Source organism: Saccopteryx bilineata, chromosome 6 (assembly GCF_036850765.1).
Source record: "Saccopteryx bilineata isolate mSacBil1 chromosome 6, mSacBil1_pri_phased_curated, whole genome shotgun sequence".
NCBI classification, from domain to species: Eukaryota; Metazoa; Chordata; class Mammalia; order Chiroptera; family Emballonuridae; genus Saccopteryx; species Saccopteryx bilineata.
The window spans coordinates 55,141,580-55,153,125 of NC_089495.1; the positions used below are offsets into that span (position 1 = coordinate 55,141,580).

At 40.3% G+C, this 11,546-nt stretch overlaps 1 long non-coding RNA gene across 1 annotated transcript in view; it reads right to left on the reverse strand.

Annotated features, from left to right (window-relative positions):
- The window catches only part of LOC136307721 (uncharacterized), a 530,662-nt gene extending 519,366 nt beyond the window's left edge, over positions 1 to 11,296 (reverse strand). The window contains exon 1 of the long non-coding RNA XR_010725994.1: positions 11,225 to 11,296. This is a non-coding gene — a long non-coding RNA (uncharacterized lncRNA). The remainder of the gene's footprint in view (positions 1 to 11,224) is intronic.
- Positions 11,297 to 11,546: the final 250 nt, after the last annotated feature.

An 11,546-nucleotide genomic window follows, 5' to 3' on the forward strand; every position in this document is an offset into this window, starting at 1 on the left:
TCAGAAAAAGCTTCATAACATCTATTGATTTGACAAAAAAGCAACTGTGTTAGAGAGACTAAAAAGGTTGTGTGATTAATTTAAGACTATGGGTGACTTTCAGAGTTTTCTTTTTTATTAATCTGTATTTAAATGTTTTTCTTAAAAATAATTTTAAAAGGAAGGGAGAAAAAGGGCTCTAAACCTTTTTCAACATAGCAGAACAGGACAGTAGAAAGTTGGACCTCTTTGTTCACTCTCCAAGGAGAGCATAGGTTTGTCTAACAGAGACAAGGTGAGTCATTTTGGTTCCAGGATCTGCCAGGGCATGAACCCAGATGAATTTAGGTCATAAACCCATGCGTTAGAATCATAATCACACATTACATGTTGACATTCAATAAATGTCTTAGTAACAGTAATCAAAACAGTCTCTCCACCTTTCAAGTTACTTAAGCTGTTCTGGTTGCTATTTTAAAACGTAAGATTTAAGTAACTTCCTAAATAAACAGGTTTTAGAAAACCATCCAGATGTAACAGAGATTAAAAGCTAAATAAAGGTTTTGTGTTCAGAGGGATATAAAAAAAGGCAAACAGACCAACACAAATAGAAACATGTCTTAATAATGTAAACATTTTAGTTAATTCATCAGTTATCCGTTCACTATTCGTGCAGGTGTTAGTCTGTAGTAAGTGTGCTTGGGAGGTCCCCTTTGAAGAGCAGCTGCTGGATGTCACAGGCATTGGCAGCTGCCAGACAGTATTCTGTCCAATATGAGTGTTAAATCCTTGGGTCCAGGCCTTTTGGAGGATGGCATTTTTGAGGTTGGATCTGTCAACCTTGGATCCTAAAATGTATCTGCCACTGGCCCTTGGTAACTGCCACATTCTCTGTGCACATACATTGGTCCACTGGACCTTAAATAAAGAATTTACTTTCTTTAGATGTGGAAGCATTTTGTCACACCAGCTTCTGAACTGGTTCTAGAGGCCATTTTAGAAGCATAGCTCAACTTTCCCTAGAGGTAAGGGTTACACTTTCTCCAGCTAACAGATCTTTGGGGTGCCGGATGAGGAGCTGGAGTGACTTCAGTTTTCTGAAGAGCTCCTGTGGGGTGGCAGAAGGTGTTTTCCTCTTGAGGATAACTTAGGCTGTGCTATGCCACTTAAAAGTACTTACTATTAGTGCTTTTGGCAACTCCCCATGGCCTACCATCCTGAAGGTATAGATGGGGTCATGGTGTTGGTAATAACTCAGAGTTTTATGTCCCCCCCTTTTTTTGCCCCAACTATTTATTGAGGACCTCAGCAACCAGAAAGAATCTCGCCTATACTTGTCTGGGGTAATTCATGTGTTTTCACAAAAAAATCTTAACTTTCCATGCACCACCATTGGACCTCTGGTCTACCAGGTTTCTTTCATTCCCTGGCTGGCCTCATGGGCACTGACATGGGTACATTAGTGCCTTCAGGTGCTGAGTGTTGCTGTATTCTGATTAAGAGAACTGCAGGTATGTCTGGAAGCACGTTTGTCTGACAGAGCTTTTGACAGAACTCCTTCAGTATCTGCCAGTCTTCTATTGCACTGGGCTTGGTGGACTGACAGACACCATGTTCATTTCATTTCTCTATGTTATTTCCCTAGTACTCATAGCTCTAATGCTTCTTCCTTATTTAAGCCAAAAACCTAAATTTCCTTTGCACTTCATCACATGGAAATGATTTTGTGTTGGGTTTGTTACACCATATACTCAAACACAACCCTATATCCTGAACTTCAGTAATATCTTTATTATATGAGGCTTAAGTGTCTGTCTGTCGCTGATAGCTTATTGGTTGCTTGCGTAACTGTACTAGCCAATGGGGTGAAGTTGCCACGGCTGAACGCAAATTGAGCGGGTCAGGGGGAAGGTGAACATTTGTTTGCATTGGCAATCATCTGTTTTACATAAAAACTACGTCTTAACGTAATTTCTTTTAAGAATGCCTCCTAGAAAATATAGCACTGAAGAGGAGAGGAAAGGAGCTAAAGCTGCACAAAAATGGCTTTCTCGACAAAAAGAAACCACTGAGCAGAGAAAGACAAGGCTTGCTTCAGTCGCAGAGCAAATGCATCTTTCTCGGCAAAATGAGACTGATGAGCATAGAGAAACCAGGCTTGCCTCAGATGCAAGACAAAAAAGCCTGTCTTGACAAAATGAGTCCCTTGAACAAAGGCAGCAGAGAATAATGTCATAATAGCTAAGTCTTTGACTGGCTTCTCTAAAGGTGAAATACATATCATTCCAAGAATTGATTTGGCTCCATTTCAAACAGGGTTGCCGTTTCAATTGAGACGTAGACAATTTCCTGTAAAACTTGCCTTTGCTATGACCATCAATAAGTCTCAGGGCCAAACGCTTAAGCGTGTTGGCATTTTTTTTACCTGAGCCTGCATTTGGACACGGTCAAGTTTATGTTGCCTGTTCAAGAGTTTGTGAAAGAATGGACGTAAAATTAAAAATAATTGATGGTCCTCTGCAAGGCGAGCTTAAAAATGATGGAAAGATCTACACAAGAAATGCTGTGTACAAAGAGATCTTTGACATGTGAATTAACATTTTATTATTTAAATCACCTTTATTTATTGAGCTAGCGGTGGCTCTTAAGAAATGTACCGCCAGTGGTTTCCTTCATTGCACTCTACTTTAAGCAATTAAGCAAGTAGAAGGGGGAAACCCTGTGGGGCAGTAAGCAAAGGGGCGTCCTCGCTGCCTGCCCTGGGTAATTCAGTTTGAATTAGTAGACACCTTTGCACAAATCATTTTAATTACAATTTATAATATCTAGAACAGCAGTCATTTCATATGACCGCCGGGCTTTCTAGTATCTGTATAACTAAAATTGTCTGCATAAAAGCAGTTACATAGAATGTATTCTAAATTGTATATACTGACAAGCTGTAACCAAATCCTACACGTAGAGTCAGATATTTGGATATTTCAGGAGGCTGTGGGCCCTTTAAATGCTATTTTAAAATATTTCTTCAACATTTATTTGGATGACACGGGGCAGGATGGAGGATGTGACAGTAAGTGGCAGCTCTGCACTTTTATATTGAAAAAATTATCTTCTGCCTTCAAATTTTCCTACTTCTCTCATATAAGAGTGTTTAAATGAACTCTACCCACCCTCCTTAGAAGGTACTTCAGCAATTTTCAGGTGTTGTTTGAGGATATTCTTTGAAGATCTCACTCCCCACCCAGAACAGCTATTGCAGTGCAGTGGGAACTGTCCGGACAGACTTCCAGATGACCACCCAGCCTGTGCCTTCCATTGCTTTGAAACAAATTGCCTGATGATCAGGGCTCACTGAAAGCTCACGGCCAGTGGCCTCTCTGTGGTATCTCAGCACTCTCCTCCCAGCAGTTGTATACTTGCCAAGTCATTTTATTGTTCTTGTTTCCAAACCTATTCATGTCAATTGTGCTTATAATTGTATAAGTGTGAAAAGCAAAAGACAAAGAAATAATTGGAGTTTCTAAGAAAATGAAGTTGGATTCTTTTGAAAGCCTTGTAAAATGAAGTCGGCAGCTGATGGATATTATATGCCTGGAGGAGGCTCAGCCCCTGGCCTGTTGTGCTTTCCATTGGACTTGACCTGAGAACTTAACAGTTCTTCCATTGAGGAGACACCAGCCTTTGATTTGAAGGGAAACTTATTTGATTACTTAGTCTTTATTGGAGGACTGAACATAATGAGGCAGCTGATGAAGAAAGATAAGTTAAAAGATCAGGAGAAATTGTGAATGAAGAAAGAGGCTGTATTCAGCTTGTCTCATAAAAAATTATTATGACTTTGCTTTAGTGGAAATCATAAGAGATGCATCATGGTATAATAAATGTAACAATGTTAATCATTTAGCTTATACTCCAACAAGATATATATGAATCAAAAGATTTGTGAATGAATGAACAGTTAAAGGTTTTGCAGTAAAATAGTGTTTAAGGTGACAGTGTCCTTTTTTCATGATTTCCTGCTTTTAACCCACTTTTTTAATTACCAGTCATACTGATGAGCTCCAGTTTAACCCATAAGAGGGCATTTACTCCATTTCTTTTAACTAGGGTATTCTTCTGTAAGATCTAGTAGTTATTGTTTTCTCTAGCTGGTCACCTTTCTTGTGGTGTTTGGCCTGCCTCAGGGAATTGGCAGGAAGCTACCCGGTTAGCCCATCCTATAATGCTGTGCACCTGAGATTTAAAAAGAAATTCCCAGTAAATATTTTAGGTAATATGTTAGTAAACTTGCTTTGAAGGAGAAAATTTTATACCCTAATAACTTAGGGAGTAGCTGGGTTAAACAAAACACTTTTTTATTTATATTTTTACTGCCAAATTTTCAGATCCTTTTGTGTTATAATGATATAATTGGGAGACAGAAAGGGGGCTTGGGGAGTTGGCCATCCATCCTATTTATCATTTCCCAAACTTAGTTTGCCATGGAGGCCCCTTTTCAAGGACTGCCTTTTATATGTAGCAGAATAGTAGTATTACTCAGACAGAGTGAAGAACATCCTTTTTTTTTTTTTCTTAAGTAAGAGGAGGGGAGCAGAGACAGACTCCAGCTAGTGCCCCAACTGGGATCCACCCAGCAAGCTCCCTATGGAGTGATGCTCTGCCTATTTGGGGCATTGCTTTGTTGCTCAGCAACTGAACTATCATTAACGCCTCAGGTTGAGGCCTCGGAGCCATCCTCAGCACCCAGGGCTAACTTGCTCCAGTCAAGCCATGACTGCAGGAGGGGAAGAGAGAGAGAGAAGCTGGTCGCTTCTCTGGTGTGCCCTGACTGGGAATTGAACCTGGGATGGCCACATGCGGGGCTGATGCTCTACCATGGAGCAAACTGGCCAGGGCCAAGAACATTCTTTGTCATGAATTTCTAATGTCTTTAATCTGGATTTTCAATTCCTTGAGGATAGGAATTGTGTTATTCATCACAGTGCCTGATTTACATACTCCTTTAGTAGACTTGTGTGAATAAACATCTGGGCACAGAATGTCCAATTTGCTCCTTGCCATGACAGTACTCACATGCACCAGAGTTCTGTCAAGTTGTGAGTAGATAATCACACTCCATGAGCCACAATCCTTGAAGATAGCACATGTGGCCGGAATTTAGTGCCAATATCAAATTGTTCTTAGAACAAATTTAAGCTTACCCACTTGTAGGTATAATCATGGCCTTTAGGCTCAAGTTAAGAGATGTGGAAGACAGGTTTGTAAACTGACAAAGTCCTTATAGCCTGGGGCTTAGTCTTAAACTAAGTCTTAAACATACCCTTTTAAGACTAAATTCTTCCCCACACCCTTTTAAGACTAACGTCTTTCCCACACCCTTGAATGTTGCATGGTGGGGGGTGGTGCACTCTTAAGAGGATTCCCTTATGCCTCCAGTGTGTGTCTTTGTATCAGAAACTTCCTTATTTGCATAAGGCTCTGCACTATATAATAAAGCAGACCAGAGGGTTTGCTTTTGCTCTTGCAAGCTAAAGGCATTGCAGAGACCTCCCGATCTCATCCTTTTCCTCTCTTAGTCTATTTCTTCATTCTGTACTGTTCTCATCAGGACCTGGACAGTTACTAGCTGTGCTGGTTTGTGCAAAGAGCAATTTATATAAGTGAAAAGTTTACAGAGACAAACCAAGTATTTCCAGGGTCATCTGAACAGAGACAAGCTCCTGGGTTGATAGATTCATGGCACCATGATTCCAGGGTAGAAGTTGGGTCTTTACCTCTCCCTAAAGGGGGCCATTTAAAGCTTGAAGATTTTGGGAGAGAGGAAGGACATCCTCAAAAGCTGCTATACAAAAATGCAAAGGTTGAGAATGATGCCCAGAAAACAGAGTGTGTGCAGACAGAAACACTTAGTGGGGTGCAGCTAGGCATACACATAGCTTTGGAGCAACCATGCCCAGGAATCCCAGTTCTGGTAGTCCTGTGGCATAAAATTACCCACTGTGGGTATAATGAATATGTGCCCTCATCACATTTTTAGGACATTAGCTGGACCCCTAAGTGACAAGGATGATTGATACCTGAAATAATAGGACAAACACAAATGCTATTAATTCTGCTTACAAAATGTAATCCAGAATAGTGGTTCAGAGCACAGACTCTGGTGTCAGACTACAGTCTGGCTTTGAACTCTGGCTCAGCTACTGACCTTGTGGGAGTAATTCAGTCTCTTCTTGTCTCAGTTTCCTCACCTGTAAAATGAGGATGATCATAACAGTACCTCCCCATAGAATTTTTGTGATCATTAAATTGCTAATAAAAGTATCCAAACAGAGGCTGAAATATGCTAGGCTCTAAAAAGGTGTTGGCTATATTATGTCAATTATTTGTCATATAAAAATATTCTTATTTTGAAAATTTTTACAAAAAGATGAATGGAATAATGTATTGACAGGAAAAGTTTTTCTAGCATTCTCAGCTGTGTGGAGGCCCCTAGTGTTGTATTTAATGTAGCACAAACTTCTGCGAGGCAAAGGGCCCTGCTCCGAAGTGAGGCTGAAATGAAAGAGTTGGCCTCCCTGTGACGTAAAGAAAGGAAAGGATGTGAGATGAGAAGTAAGTCCAAAGAGCAAGGGAAGGAGTCCGTATTAGTCGCTAGGCCTTCTGTAACAATGTAGACCAAACTTGGCTATTATCTCAGTTCTAGAGGCCAGAAGTCTAAGACCAAGGTGATGGCATAGTTGGTTCCTTCGGAAGGCTCTGAGGGAGACTTTGTTCTGTGCCTTTCACCTTGGCTCTGAGGTGTGCTGGCAGTCTCTGGTGTCCCCAGGCGGGTAGAAGGGTTACTCTGATTTTGGCCTTCATCTTCCCATGGCATTCTCTTTGTGTGAGTGTCTGCATCCATATTTCTCCTTTTTACAAGAACACCAGGCCTGTGGGGGTAGGGGCCACTCTAATGGCCCTATCTTAACTAATTACATCTGTAATAGCCCTGTTCCCAAACAGGGCTGCATTCTGAGATACTAGGACTTCAACATATGAATTTGGGAGGGAACACAATCCAACCCATAACCAAGCCCTGGTGGGGTTCTCTAGAAGCAACCACTGAGGATGCTCCAAGAGAAGGTTCTGTTATTTCTCGGTGGGAAAAAGCGAGTGGCTTTGCTCAGGATCTTAAACTGGAACAAAATTTTCCTCTTCATCTCAGTGAAGGGCCACAAAGCAACCAGCACAGTAATGCTGGCTTAGCTTGTGCCATCCCACCTCAACACACAGGACTCTGAGCCCACCTGTCTGAAGTATCTCAAGGCCAGTGGCAAATGGCATCGGCAAGGGTCTGGGATGATAGAGGAAGGCAGAGAGCTGGCAGGTCTTGGTGATAGTCAAAGTCTCCGTGGCTACACATCCTTCTCATCCTGAGCAGACAGATGGTCATGCACTCATGGCTCCTTGGTGTTCCTGTCCTGCTTTGTGTGGTGTTGATTTCAATTGTTGAGCCTTTGAAGATGCTGCAGCCCACTGACCTTCTGTTGCCTATCAGTGCTTTGATGGGGTGACCACATCTTCTCAGATAATGGAACAATGGGTTGTTCTCCACTGCATGGTCTCGATGCTGTGCCCCAGTCGCCCCTGATTTTGAGGTTAGTAGCTGAGGATCTTTCCTGGATGGAACAGTCTGAAGGAGGTATTATTAGCTCATTTTACTGAATTTAAATCCACAGATGGACTCTGAACCCCCTTTTTCCTCTCCTTTCCCTTTTCCTCACATGGATTTTGAATTTCGTGTACACATCTGTCTGTGCACACTGGAGTTGGGTATATATGAATGGTTACTGTTAACCAATCACTTTGAGTTGGGCTTGGGAAAAATGAGAAGTGATTTTTAAAAAATGAAGTTCTCAGAACATCTTTTGAAAAGTAGAGTAATTTGAAGTTATTTCTCCCAACCCAGAGAGCAAAAATATTTAAAAAATCAGAAAACTCAGGCTACTGTATGTGTTTGCAGGAAAGTAGACTGTTCAAATAGGGGTTTAGATACAGAAGAAGGGACTGATACCTCCCCCATCAATCCAGGGTGAATATGTCTCTAATCACAAAGGTGCTGCTCAGAAATGGTGTAGCTGTAAACCCTCAAGTAAGAATTTGGCCAGGAAGATATAAAACAAGATGTTTAGCAAAGGGACTGTTGCTTTGCTTCTTCAAGAAATGAGTCAACCCCAGTAGAAGCTGTGATACATTACCTTTGAAATTGGAGAGTCAAGATTCCCTATCCCTGGTTATATAGTTGCTGGTGACTGCATTTTGTGGGCAAATGCAGGTCACAAAAAAGAGCTGTCATTTTGTCTCAGCTCCCTCCAAGACATAAAAAGTGTATCCTAATGCTGTGGACTTTCACACGCCCATTACTATGGATTTTTTAAAACCCATCAACTATATAAGGAAAAAACATAGGACTTGACTGAGAATGTCTGGTTTCAGTTCCAGTTCTGCCAGTAACTGTGTGGCTATGTGATTGTTACTGAAACTATCTTCTCCAGGCTCATCTATAAAATGTGAAACAACACCCACCACCCAGGATTGTTGTGAGCTGCAATTAAAATGGCTCATGTTCAAAGGAAATCACATAAGTTAACATACCCAGTAAGCTAGAAAGCACCTTTTTTGTGGATGAAGGTTAGTAGTAAGTGTTATTATGCTTTTATTATTTAGCATTGGATTTACAATTACTCCAAGAAAATATAGCAATAGATAAGCAAAATGTAATATATTTATACAATAACATATTATTCTACCATAAAAAGGAACGGAGACCTCATATAGACTACAGCAGGGCTGAACCTTGAAAACATTATAATAAGTGAAAGAAACGTCCACAGAAGTTATTATATTACTCATTTTATATAAAATGTCCAAAGCAGGCAAGCTCACAGAGAAAGAAAGTGGACTACTGGTTGCCTAAGGCTGGAGAAATAGAGGGTTTGGAAATATAGCTAATGAGTATGAAGGTTTTTGTTTTGTTTTGTTTTTTTTCAGTAATGAAGACATTCTAAAATGGGTTGTGGTGATGGTTGTACAACTCTGTGAATATACTAAAAACCATTGGAGAGAACAATTTAGGTGGGTTAACTGCATTGCACAAGAATTATATCTTAATAAAATCTGTTACCTGAGAAAGAAACAAACAGCAGCAATTGGAATTACCAAAGCATTCATAACATAAAACACTACTTTTCTCTGTTTGTGCTTATTAAAGATATTTGGGTCCCTCTGTTGACAATAATAGTTATGAGCACTTTCACAGTGGTGGGTACTGTGCTAAGCATATTATAAGCATTCTCTGTTTCATCCTCACAATACAGGTTTTATTCCCTTTTAGAGATATGTAAGAAAAGCTCAGAGAGGTTAATCAACTTGCTCTAGATCACACAGCTAGTGCATTGCCAAGTGAGAGCATGACATCAGGCAGATAGACTCCACAGCCTCTATCCTGCCAGTTACCTCCTCAGGTCTTCCTTGAAACCATGTTGAAATGTCTTGAGCTCTATGAATCTCCTTGAGCTTTCATTGAGGTTAAATGGTTGCGGTTAATCTTATTTAAATATTTAGCACGGAATTTATGATTAAGATATACAAGCAGAATCTACCTTTTGGAGAGAAAAAAACAATTCTAGAAAGGCATAAACTCAGTCCTGGCAACTCGACCTGACTTTACTGCCAAGAGTATGTTTTGATCTTGAGATCACGCCTGGAAGATGTGCATGTCTCTGTCTCTTCTTCTGCCCACCTCGTGAGAAAGCCAGAACTTCAGACATGACTTAAACCTTCTGTGTATACCTGTCTTCAGAGGCAAAAAGAAGGTGGGTTAGATCGATTAATTCTGGGGAGCCATTTGGGGGGCCCACTATGGTTTTGTGGTATAGTACGTGGCATGAATACAAAAGGCCCCGCACACAAGAAATCCGCGGTTTCTCCCCTTTGACACAGGGTGGGAGGCTGTTTTCCTGCCTTGCCACCAGAATAGATTAATTTTGTCATTACCCTTTCTCAATTTCTGCCTTTGACCAGAAAAAAGAGGTTAATTGTGTGCCATTTCTCAGGAGAACGAGGTATCAGCATTTTAATTCCTGATATTTTATGAATTGTGGGCAGCTAATTAAAACTTAAAGATTAGAGGAGCTATTTTGGCTAAGAGACCATTTGCAGGATTGTGAAATGAGAAGAACAAAGGGTTGTCTTTCTTTTTATTCTACAGCTTAAATGAAACTTCTTGCTGAAATAGAGCCTTGAATTGTTTTACATACTGAGTATTCGTTGTATTGATTTTCATTTTAATTTTGCAGCAAATGGTACAATATATGAAAGCAAGTAGGGGTTAATATTGAGATTATTGAGAATCTTAAATAGCAAGATGTGTGTTTGGAGACTCCATTTGACCCTTGTTGACTTCTGAGAGACACCTTAAAGTCAGATAGGAACCACTTACAGATTCTATTAGATGTCCTTAATTACCATCTCAGAACTCAGTAAGTTTTTAGGTCTTTCTCCTTTGTTCTCCTTTATAGTTAATTGTTTGAGTTGTTCCATAATAGACTAAGGGACCTGCCACAAGCGTTGGGTTTTTTCTTGGTTCCTTTATTACCTGGTTGACTTTCAGACTATTTCATTTCATTGGATACCACTTAACCCATCAAGGATCCTCATCTTGGGATGTGAACAAAGAAAACCACTGGTTTTCACACTACTTTGTGAAAATTAGAAAAAAGTTATACCTTTAACTGATGCAGTCCCACAGACATGTCGTTTGGAGCATCACGTGTGGGTAGATTTTAGCTCCTACCCACCTCCAGAATATGCAGAGACCTGAACAGGGCAGAACCCTCTCAACAGATGATGTGGCCATGATTCAAACAAGTCTTTCCATCTATTTCTTAGCCATGTGTCTCATATCCTTCTTGATATAAAATAATTTCTTCTTTCTGAGAGTGGATTAGGTTAGCTGAGATTTGAGTAAGTATCACAGTGCAAACTCTTTGGGTGCAAAACCAGGCCTTGCTCCTCTTTTATATCCCCAAGTTTCTAGTGTTTTTCCTTTCACCTAAAATTGAACACAGGGGGTCCTCAGGTTACAACAGAGTTCCCTTCCTATGACAGTGATGTAACCTGAATTTTGGTGTAAGTCAAAACATACCCTAGCCTAAGTCACTTACCTATCCTAACACAGTTATAAAATCATAATCTACATAAAAACACAACTAAGCCATAGAAAAAGGAAAAGGACATAAATATACTGTACTGTACACTGTACTGTAGTAACAGGAAAAATGACATGATAAGGGTAAAAAAAAATCACCAAACAAAGCAATGCAAACAGAACACTTGTGCTTTTAACAGTCCAAAATGTAGGTAAGTGTACTGGGGGACGTCAAACCCCTCGCTCAGACATGGCATTACTGCATATTCTTCTACTGCAAGCAACCAAACCAGTTCACCCATGTGGTCCATTAGTACACGCTAATGGCATAAGCTAAAATACTCACATCTCGATTTTTTAAAGTTTTTATGGGAGTAAG